General features: G+C 39.6%; 1 protein-coding gene across 3 annotated transcripts in view; it reads left to right on the forward strand.

The window, feature by feature from the left end:
- NELL1 (neural EGFL like 1) overlaps positions 1-12,325 on the forward strand; it is a gene marked incomplete at both ends in the record, with an annotated part of 886,110 nt that overhangs the window by 140,486 nt on the left and 733,299 nt on the right. The window lies entirely within an intron of this gene.

The raw sequence follows: 12,325 nt of genomic DNA on the forward strand, positions 1-12,325 counted from the left end.
TATTCGTTTAAGCTGCAGGATCTCCGTACATGCCATTTCTCGAATATCAAGTTCATTTCTACTTATCCTTAATTTTCAGGACAAAAGAAAGAAGTTTCTTGTGTTTTACAGTTTCCCCATAACCTGTTTATCTACAGAGTGGTTTTTGATCATTGGATTGAGGTCTGTCTTTCCCACAGGCTGTATACACCGCGAGGGCTCACCATTGTATCACCGGTGTATATTGTGGAGCTGTCACATGATAGGTAGTCCACAAATATTTGTGAATACCTGAATGAATAAATAAATGGAAGAGTGGTCTAAGGGTCTGTATTTGTGGCTTCTGACTTGTGGTCCTATCATTCTAGGTGGTTCCATTAGTTAAGTCTCCTTGTTCTTTGCCTCAGTCTCCTGATCTGTATAGAATGGGCATCGTTTCTTCTCAGTCTGCTTGTACAGGGTTATCCTGAGGATGAAATGAGAACCTGCATGGGAATAGGTGTTGTAAATTTCAGTGTGCTTTGTAAATATCAGGCCTGGGGAAAGGTGAAGATGAAGTAAGCTTAGCATTTCTTTTTTAAAAATTAAAAAATTTTTATTTTTTTAACATCTTTATTGGAGTATAATTGCTTTACATTGTTGTGTTAGTTTCTGCTGTACAACAAAGTGAATCAGCTATACGTATACATATATCCCCATATCCCCTCCTTTCTGCTTTGAATTTCTGAGGATTATTCTTTTCTCGAGGAAGGCAGTTAATCTATAAAAGACTTTCAGTGATTTCCTGGTCTGATTCACAGCACAGGGTGAACTATGCCTCACTCTCGAGTTGAATTTACATGTGTCCTGTGTCCGCAGGAGCTCTGGCAGGCATGAAGGAGTGGACGTAATTTACAGAGAGGGTACAAACAAAAGCCAATCACAGGTAGGATCAAGGGGCATGTGCCCTCTCTGCTGGAGAGTAAATACAGTTGGATATACTTGTCTGGACTGTGGATATATCACCATACTAAAATTCTGTGGGTCTGTTTCTTTAACCTACAGCTGAGGCCCGCAGTAAGGGGCTTTCATCAAGCCCTTTAGTAAGCTCTTCAGGCTGGATTTCATGATTGTCCCAGGTTGTTTTGGTATAGCCTTACTGTGAAGTTCAGTGGACATGTTTTTTCTTTAATTTTCTTAAATTATGAAAGATGCTTGCCTGATTCAAACTTTACACAAAATTAAAAACAAAGAAGAAAACAAGAAGCTATGAGGACACAAATTCTAAGCAACACTGTGAAGTTTGGGGTGAAAATTCTTGCAGTATAGGTTATTTTTAGCTTAATCTAGTGGAATAATTAATTATTATAAAGCATTCACCATATAAATGATATAGTAGGTAATAAAATACTGGATAACTTATAAATAATAAAAACCATGAAAGGTGCAAACTGTTCAAAACCATGTGATACCAATCACCCTGCTCCTAATTCCATTGCACAGAAGCCTTCATTATTACCAGTTTTATTTCTCTTCTCTGGAATTTTTCTTTGCATATGCAAACACATTGTTTTTCAATAATAAGACAGCACTGTACGTATTGGTGTTTAATTTGCTTTTTCATTTAACAGAATAAAGCCTGATACACCATCGGTGTGCAGCAGGAACATACTTAGGAGGAATGAGGGCTGCTTTGTTCCTTGTAGGATAGTCTGGACAGCTCTGTCCCTTGGCAGTGTGGGGAACAGTATTTACCTGCAGGCCTCTAGCCTCCTGCTTTGGGCTGTAATCCACGCCTCTGGCCTGTCACGCACAGCAGTGACTATGGCAACAGGGCAGGGAGCCAAGTGCCCCTGCCCTTGGATCAGCGTGGCCTGTCTCAGCTCTGTAACTAGGTGAGACCATAGCAATTAGCCTATGCTAAGATGGGAGTTACAAGATTGAAGTGGGTGTATGATGAGGGTCAGATGCTCTGAGCATGGGCATGATGCTAAATCGTATTTCATGTGGCTGAAGTGGAGCTGGTGCTGGCCAGGGTCAGGCATCGGTGAGCATAGTGAGAGAAAGTGTAGGTTCATGGTTAAGAGCACAAGCTTTTGGAGTTGGATAGCTCTGGGTTTCAACTCTGGCTCTGCCACTAGCTGTGGGACCCTTGGCAAGTTACTTAACTCTTATAAGTCCCAATCATGAGATAAGGTTAATATAATGCCTCCCTCATGGGATTACTAGAATTAAGTGTGACGGTGCACATGCATCAGATGAGACATTCCTGGTTGCAAATAACAGTGGTTTAAACTGTAAGGATACATAATGTTTATTTAAACAGGAAGTTTAGATGAGGCAGTGCCTGAGATGAGTTGGTGCTCAGACATGTCATCTGGGACCGATGCCGTCCTTTTTATCCGTGTACTCTGTCATCCTTGCCAGTGAAAAGCCCCTAGAAAGACACAGACATAGAGAATGGACTTGAGGACACGGGGAAGGGGAAGGGTAAGCTGGGACAAAGTGAGAGAGTGGCATGGACATATATACACTCCCAAATGTAAAACTGCTAGCTAGTGGGAAGCAGCCACATAGCAGAGGGAGATCAGCTCGGTGCTTTGTGTCCGCCTAGAAGGGTGGGATAGGGAGGGTGGGAGGGAGATGCAAGAGGGAGGAGATACGGGAATATATGTATATGTATAGCTGATTCACTTTGTTATTCAGCAGAAACTAACACACCATTGTAAAGCAATTATACTCCAATAAAGATGTTAAGAAAACAAAACAAAAACGAAAAGCATCTAGAGACAATGACAAAGGGAAAAGGGGTCACCATGATTGACCCCTTAGACCAACCATCCTTCCTTCCATGATGCTGGTACATTTCTCCCTCAACAAAACTGAGGTACTTGGAACAAAGAAGGGGAAATGACATCTGTATGCTGTCAACAGTGTTGCCACAGCATATCAGTAGTTTAGTACCATGCCTGGTAATTGTTCAATAAATGCCGCCATGATGCTGAATTTGATAATGATGATGGGTCTTCCACATCTGAGCAGAACAGAAGTAAACAGGAGGACAAATACAAGGAGATAACAGGAGTATCTGGTTAATCAGGAATCATTTATATACATGGATGTTCCTGCCATCAGGGAATCTTCAAGGCCGTGATCAAACAGGGGAAAGAATATGAATGGGTCTGAGAGGCTGGCCCGGCTTCTGTCTCCAGAGTCCATTAACCCTGTTGGCTGGGAGCTCTTGTTAGGCCTTTAGTTTGGGAAACCTGGCTTCTGCCTGTTGCTGCTGTCTTCTCACAGGTCCTTAAAACACACATCCTAATGTTGACTCCTTCCCATAGCTTGATCTTTTCCTCTTCCTGCTATATTTTGACTGCAAGTTGGGTCCTGGACAGCTTGAGGGGGTTGCTGTTTACCCCCTGGAGTTAGAGCCATGCAGCAATGGGCTAGACATCTGCAGGTGGGTTCAAGGCTTCACTTGGAGTCAACCTCGATTCCTGATTTCAGTGGAGACGAAAATGATGAGAACATTTACAGTATCCACAAGGCTGTTCAACATACACGTTATATGACCAAGCCTCGCCCTAAAGCTTGTCCTTACTAAGTGCCACATGAAAAAGGTGACCTGATGTTTGCAAGATGGGCAATCACTGGGATTAACCCAGATGTCACCTCCTTCAAAAGGGAGTGTGCTTAGGTATTGACTCCAGTCTTCCCTCAAGGGGGAGACAGGGTAGGATGGTGGTAAAAGCCTGGGGTCTGGGCTGGGTATCTTCCATCTGCTTCTCCAGAAACATCTCTCCCATCTCTGCTCCACTTTGCTCTGTGTCCTTGCAGGCTGACCTATGTGGACTGCATCTGGGGGCTCCTTTGCCATCTAGATTTCTTTTGAATTTCATCAGCAGGAAGAACAGGCAGGAAGTTGGAGGGAGGTGAGGGTTTCTACTCCCCTGTCTCCTTCTCTGTGTGATCACATGGCACTGGGTCACTTTTGACTGAAAGCCACAGGCCCTATCAGGTGGCCCCTTTTTTGAGTTCCTGGCCCTTTTATACCCAGGAAGGAAAGAGCTCCCCAGCCTCCACCCGCTTTTTACAGTCTCTCTGGTAGTCTACCATCTCTTGTGGTTTATCTACTCCCTGCTCGTACTTCTGTAAAATAATCCCTTTAATATTCTCTCTTCAAATGACCAAATTTCAGTATGGTGACTATTTCCCACCAGGATCCTTACTGTTACAGGTTCAAAGTCAGATACCCTGGATCACTCTCTGGCTTTATTGCTTCCTAGCTGTGTTTCCTTGGGTTTCTCATCAGTAAAAGTAGCGTGGCAAGAATAATTGCTTTTGTCTATCTCTTCAGGAAGAATAAAAGGGTGTGAAAGTACCATGTAAATGTAATGTACTGTGCACAAAGAGGGGTTCTTGTCACTGTGATATGCCAGGAGCTTGAAGTGGGAACTGGGGAAAGCAGAAGGCTTTGAGGATGGAGTGCATAGTTTTCTAAAGAGGGCTGTGCATCCTCACCTCCTTCTCCAGCAGAGTTAATGAGAAGTACAGCTGACAGGAGGATGGGACCCCACAGATGATCCTTCAGAGACAAGCCCACAAGACCTCCTCTTGCATTCACCTCAGCCCACACGTCCAACTCATGTGGAATACAGATGAGATCCCCTCCACTTACAGACACATTATTGAGTGATGATGTTAGCCTCTGCTCAAATGGATTCTCTGATAAGGCCTTTGGAAAATATAATTACATGGTCAGAAAAGAGGAAATTGTCAAATGGTGCTGAGAGACATAGATGAAAAGGCCAATCTCTTGGCTTTTGTTTTTCACTGTTCAGAGAGCACAGTATTGCAAGAGTAACTCCTGTTATTTGTGTCCAGGATAATCTGACACTGGTTGCTAAAAAGAAATGGCAGTGGTATTTATATTGGAAATTACTTTGGAAGGCATGTGCCTGAGCTTCTAGAGGGATGTGGTGCCATCTCGAGCTGATCAGTCTTGATCACATTAATAATCTCATCCTCTTTTATTGCCTCTGAAAGACTTTCACTGTGTGAAATTATCTTGATCATTTACCTGTTTACAATTTTACTGTGTCTCATTCTCTCTGACCCGTACTCCTCAACTCTGGTAAAGTGTGTCAGCAACTTGAACTTGTCTTGCGTTTCAGTGCTGTTTCCCCAGCACCTGGCTGAATGCCTGACTCAGAGTGGATACTTGTTTGAGCATTTGTTGAATTAGGGAATGAATGAGTGAAGAAATGAGGGGAGGAATGCTATGCATAAATGGCTAGGCATGAGAGAGAATTCTGGACCTTGAAGGAGCTGACATCTAATATTCTTTGAAGAGTATTTGAAGAGATGGGCATAAACCCACCAATTCCAAGACATGAAATGCTCAGAGCCCTAAGCATTGTCAGAAGCAAAGACACGAGTCAACTGTTAGAGGGTTTGAATGTGGGAGAACTGACTTCAGTGGAAATGAGTAAGGTCTAATGAATGGTGATTTGTGAGTAAGCCTTTGGATTAGAGCCAGACTGCTGTGTTCATATCCAAATCCCTCATTTTCCAATGGTTTCCCTAATAAGTTAAATGGACCACAGTTTTCTCATTTATGGGGAGAAAAAGGTAATAAATGACCCTACATCATGGATTTAATTGAAGTAATACATGGAAAGCATATAGATTTATGGCTGGTACATAGTAAGCATTCAGTAAATGTTAATAATTTTTACCAGCAGTAATAGTAGGAGGAGAAAGGAGGAAGAGGAGGAGGAAAATGTTATGAAATAAAATCCAGTGAATCCTAGCCAGTAGACGAGAAGATTTGGATTCCAGCTCTATCTCGGCTACTCGATTACATGACCCAAAGGAAGAACTTCCCTTCTCTGGGTGTCATGCAAAATGAAGAGTTTGAAGTTGATGGTCTCTGGGTGCCCTCAGATGATGATTACGTGCTTAGAGCTGGGATTGAAGGATACACAGTATTTTTGTGTTAGACTCGTGTGCATGTGGGGGATACCTTTCCTTCTGATTTTCATTTTTCTGCTCATAACATAAGGTTATTTAATTAAGAGAAGAACATCCTCTCTCTTGTCCCTCTTCTACCCCAGCACACACACAACTTTGGGTACAGAGAAGGTTCTCAGATACCCATTGGTTGCTTGACTGACTGATTTGGTTGGATGTTAGGGTTAGAAAGAGTCCCAAGGGGTCCAGAAGAGAAAGGAAAAAATGAAGGATTATTTAATTCTTTAATATCAAAATTGTCAATGAGACTTTTAATTTCATCCTCATCCATATATTACTTGAGATAAAAAGAGGGAAATAGGGGGAGAGCAGAAGATAAGATAGTAGGAAAGGAATGAATGGTATTTATTAGGTGCCTACCATGTGTTGGGAGTTGACATATAGCATCTCATTGACCTTCAGGACAACCCTGTGAGATGTGGGTGCAGTATTTAAGGCATCTTTATCCCCATGTTGACCATGAGGAGGTAGGATCAGGGAGGGTTAACCTACCTAGGGTCCCAAGCAGGACTCAGATGAGGGTGGGATTGAAATCCAGGCTTGTTTGACTCCAAAGCCATCATACTCTCCTCTTTTGTGAGGTGATATTCCATATCTCCTCTCTCCTTACACCTTCAACCCTTACTCCTCTCCCCCACACTCAGTGGATAAACTTTCTTCCTGCCTCACCCAGAAAATAGAAACAGGTCAGAACTTTACTGACTCCTACCTCCACAGCCTGCCTGCTTCTGGACCATGGCCTCTGCATTTCCCATTGCTATGCATGCTCTCCATGCTCCTATTTAGGGCCATCCCCCTCCCTGTGCAGGACATCACTTGTCCCATTTCATTCAGTCCTGCATCATTAGTATTTCCTCTCAACAGGACTATCACAAGCAATATAAATACATTGTATAAACCTATCATATATAAATAAACATCTTTCCTCAATCCCATATCCCTCTCTCGCCATTTCTCTGGTTCTCTTTACAGTATAAATCTCCAGTAGAGCTAGTAAACACTGTTCACTTCTTCCTCTCCCTTTTTCTTTTGAATCCATCCTAGTCAGGTTTGATCCCTATAATCATACCAAGATACTCTTATTAAAGTCACCAAAGGACCTCCACATTGTCAATTCCAAGGTCAATTATCCATCTTCATCTTATGTGACTGATCAGCTGCACTTGATGTTATTGGTCACTCTCTCCTTGAAAATTATTCTTCCCTGGGTTACTGGGCCTCCCAAAACTTGGAATTATCTTTTATTCCTTAAATTTTCCCTCACACTGTAAATGTAATTTATCAGCAAATTCTGTTAATTTTATATTCATAGTGTATCTAGACTCTGACCACTTTTCACCGCCTCTGTAGAGTCTGGTCCAAACTGTTACCATCTCTCATCTGTACTGTTTCATCTGCAACCTGTACTGTTGCCATAGTCTGCAATAAGTAGTTTTCCCTGATTCCACCTTTGCTATGTCCCTATTCCTAGTCTATTCTCAACTCATCAACCAGAGTAATCCATTTAAATAAGATCATGTCAGTCCTCAAACTTCCTAAACCAGATGAGAAAACTAGAATACAGTGGTGAAGTAACTTATATGCTCAGGGTTATATTGCTGGTAAGCAGCAGAGTCATGTTATAAATCCAGTTAATGTAGTTAGGAATAAAGTCATAACCACCTATATTGAAGAAAAGCTATAATTTCTAAGTATCCCAGGGTGTAGTTGGAAAGGTAAATCAATTCCTATAACAATGTGGTAGGTTCCACCATAGTGCAGTAAAGGATGCTTAAGAATACAGAGATGATAAAAGAAACAAAAAATTAAAAAAAAAAGAATACAGAGATGGTGCTATTAATCTAGCTTGTGGGGGGGGGGCGTGTCACAGGGAGGATATAGAAAAGTTTCCCTCATGTCTGGATTGTTCCAGGAAAATGGTGGTTGCCTAAATCTGAATCTCTTCACATTCTTTCTGAAAACACTTATAGGTCAACAAGGAGAGAATATAAATGTATACATACTGACATTGTTAGCATAAATGGAGGCAGAAAGTACCATAAACTTCAATGTACCTGAAAATAAGTCTTTACAAAATGAACATAAAAGAGCAGAAACTTGTGTACAAAACTATTAAAAATGAGAAAATATGTCAGCTGATGCAAATTCTTTTAAAAAACCAAAGTAGAAAAAACTGTAATACAGTATTCCAGCCAGAGTCAAATATACTTTAACAAACTTTTAGAGATATGAAACCCACTCTTAATCAGAAATTCAGAAACTCAGAGTGGAAATATAAAAAAAGCAGGAATATATAAAACATGAATGACTGAATGCAGGAAAGAAATGAAATAGACATTATTATTTTAGAAATAAAGAACAAATGACAAGAACCCCAACAGAGAATAAAAAGAACTACAGGGGCCATTGAAGAAAGGCATTAAAATAAGAAAATGAGTATTAAATAAATAAAAATAAACAGTAAAATCATCCTTAACAGAAAATGCATGTGTTAGATAAGCTTTATTTAGGAGTGACTTATAGTGCTATTGCTGTTAAGTTCAATGTTAATAAATCAAAAAATATAGATTAAATAAGGTGTCTTTAAACTGAAACACATGTAAAACAAGGTTATGCATTGATTAATGAAAATGCTGTGATCTGAGGCTCATAGGAACCTAACTCTGTATTTCCTTTGGGATAATGATTCAGTATTTGTTCTGCATTTGCAGCAACCTTATAGAATAAATACTGTGAATAATTAAAAAAAAAAGAATAAAAATACCTGGAAAGAAAATGGTCAATAAAGAAAATAGGTAAAGATAATCCAACATATATATATATATATATATATAATTGAAGTACCTGAAGAAGAAAAATAAAGTAATCAAATGGAACTAATATTTAAAATTACAATGCAAGATAGGCAAAATAATCTTGAAAAAGGACTAATTTGGAGGACTCAGTTTTCGATTTCAAAACTTACTATATAGGGCTTCCCTGGTGGCGCAGTGGTTGAGAGTCCGCCTGCCGATGCAAGGGACATGGGTTCGTGCCCCGGTCCGGGAAGATCCCACATGCTGCGAAGTGGCTGGGCCCGTGAGCCATGACCGCTGAGCCTGCGCGTCCGGAGCCTGTGCTCTGCAATGGGAGAGGCCACAACAGTGAGAGGCCCGTGTACTGCAAAAACAAAAACAAAAACGAAAAAACTTACTATATAACTTAGAATAATCAAAACAGTGTGGTGTTGGCATAGGATAGACATATGGACCAATGAAATAAATAGAAAATCCAGAAAGAGACCCTCACATATGTGGTCAGTTGATTTTCAAAACAGGGTCACCATGTCATTCAGTGGGAAAAAAACAGTTTTTCAAGATATGGTACTGTAAAACAATATCCACTTGCAAAAAAAAAATGAAGTTGTACCCTTACCTTTCACTACATGTAAAAATTAACTCAAAATGGATCAAAGGCCTAAATGTAGGAGCTAAAACTATAAAACTCTTAGAAGACATGGGGAAAAATCTTTAAGAAGTTGAATTTGGCAATGATTTCGTGATACCAAAAGTACAGGCAATAAAAAAAAAGGGTAAATTGGACTTCATCAATATCAAAAACTTTTGTGCATCTAAAGGAGTATCCAAGAGAAATAAAGCCCACAGAATAGGAGAAGATATTTGCAAATTATATATACCTGGTAAGGGATTAATGTCCAGAATAAAGAACTCCTACAACTCAACAACAAACAACCCAATTCTAAAATGGGCAAAGGCAGAGATAAACCCACGCACATATGGTCACCTTATTTTTGATAAAGGAGGCAAGAATATACAGTGGAGAAAAGACAGCCTCTTCAATAAGTGGTGCTGGGAAAACTGGACACATACACGTAAAAGTATTAAATTAGAACACTCCCTAACACCATACACAAAAAACTCAAATTGGATTAAAGACCTAAGTGTGAGGCTAGACACTATCAAACTCTTAGAGGAAAACATAGGCAGAACACTCTATGACATAAATCACAGTAAGACCCTTTTTGACCCACCTCCTAGAGAAATGGGAATAAAAACACAAACAAATGGGACCTAATGAAACTTAAAAGCTTTTGCACAGCAAAGGAAACCATAAACAAGACGAAAAGGCAACCCTCAGAATGGGAGAAAATATTTGCAAATGAAGCAACTGACAAAGGATTAATCTCCAAAATTTACAAGCAGCTCATGCAGCTCAATAACAAAAAAACAAACAACCCAATCCAAAAATGGGCAGAAGACCTAAATAGACATTTCTCCAAAGAAGATATACAGATTGCCAACAAACACATGAAAGAATGCTCAACATCATTAATCATTAGAGAAATGCAAATCAAAACTACAATGAGATATCATTTCACACCAGTTCAAATGGCCATCATCAAAAAATCTAGAAACAATAAATGCTGGAGAGGGTGTGGAGAAAAGGGAACCCTTTTGCACTGTTGGTGGGAATGTAAATTGATACAGCCACTATGGAGAACTGTATGGAGATTCCTTAAAAAACTAAAAATAAAACTACCATACGACTCAGCAATCCCACTACCGGGCATTATCCTATAATTCAAAAAGAGTCATGTACCAAAATGTTCACTGCAGCTCTATTTACAATAGCCAGGACATGGAAGCAACCTAAGTGTCCATCAACAGATGAATGGATAAAGAAGATGTGGCACATATATACAATGGAATATTACTCAGCCATAAATTGAGTTATTTGTAGTGAGGTGGATGGACCTAGAGTCTGTCATACAGAGTGAAGTAAGTCAGAAAGAGAAAAACAAATACGTATGCTAACACATATATATGGAATCTAAGAAAAAAATTGGTCATGAAGAACCTAGGGGCAAGATGGGAATAAAGGCGCAGACCTACTAGAGAATGGACTTGAGGATATGGGGAGGTGGATGGGTAAGCTGTGACAAAGTGAGAGTGGCATGGATATATATACACTACCAAACGTCAAATAGATAGCTAGTGGGAAGCAGCCGCATAGCACAGGGAGATCAGCTGGGTGCTTTGTGACCACCTAGAGGGGTGGGATAGGGAGGGTGGGAGGGAGGGAGATGCAAGAGGGAAGAGATATGGGAACATATGTATATGTATAAGTGATTCACTCTGTTATAAAGCAAAAAGTAACACACCATTGTAAAGCAATTATACTTCAATAAAGATGTTAAAAAAATGGGCAAAGGATTTTAATAGACATTTCTCCAAGGAAGATACAGAAATGGTCAATAAGCACATGAAAAGATGCTCAACTTGCTTAGTCAGATAAAAAGCACAGTGAGATACCACTTAATACTAATATGAAGGCTATAATTAAAAAGAAAATAACTGGTGAGGATGTGGAGAAATTGGATCCCTTATACAATGTAAAATAGTATAGCAGCTGCGGAGTAGTTTGGTGGCTCCTCAAAAAGCTAAATAGAAGTTACCATATCACTTAGCAGTTACACTCCTAGGTACATATCCAAAGGAACTGAAAACAGAGCTTTGAATAGATATGTGCATGCCAATGTTTATTTTAGTATTTTTCACAATGGCAAAAGTCAGAAACAACTCAAGTGTCCATCAACAGATGGATAAACAAAATGTGGTCTGTACATGCAGTGGAATATTATTCAGCTGTAAAAAGGAATATAGTTCTGGTACATCCTACAGCATAAATGAGCCTTGAAAACATTATGCCAAGTACAAGCCAGGCACAAAAGGCCAAATATTATTCTCCTTATATGAAGTATCTAGGATAGTCAAATCCTAGAGAAAGTAGATGTTAACAGGGGCTGAGGGGTGGGAGCATAAAGAGTTATTGCTTAATGGTTACAGAGTCTCTGTTTGGAGTGATGAAAAGTTTTGGTAAAAGATGGTGGTGGTAGTTGCACATCATTGTGAATGTAATTAATGCCCCTGAATTGTACACTTACAATGGTTAAAATGGCTAAAATTGTTATGTAAAGTTTAAAACATTAATAACAGAATATATCCCAAAGCATTAAGTATATACTTTAAATAAGTTATATTGTAGGTGAATTATATCTCAATAAAGCCATTAAAAAGTACAATGCAAGAAAACCAAAGGAAGTCCAGATCTACATACTGAGCGGAACCATCATGAATTTGGGAAAATTGACCTGTAAAGTCAACTCTGAGGTATCCTAGTAAGGGTATTAAATTTTATATAAAAATATTCTCATGACTTCAAAGCAGAAATGCCATGTCATTTACAAAGGAAAGAAATTCAGGTTGGCATCAGACATTCTGACAGCAGCATACAAATGAGGACAAAAGTAGCATTTTCAATAAAACTTGAGAAA

This window comes from Hyperoodon ampullatus, assembly GCF_949752795.1.
Source record: "Hyperoodon ampullatus genome assembly, chromosome: 7".
NCBI lineage: Eukaryota > Metazoa > Chordata > Mammalia > Artiodactyla > Ziphiidae > Hyperoodon > Hyperoodon ampullatus.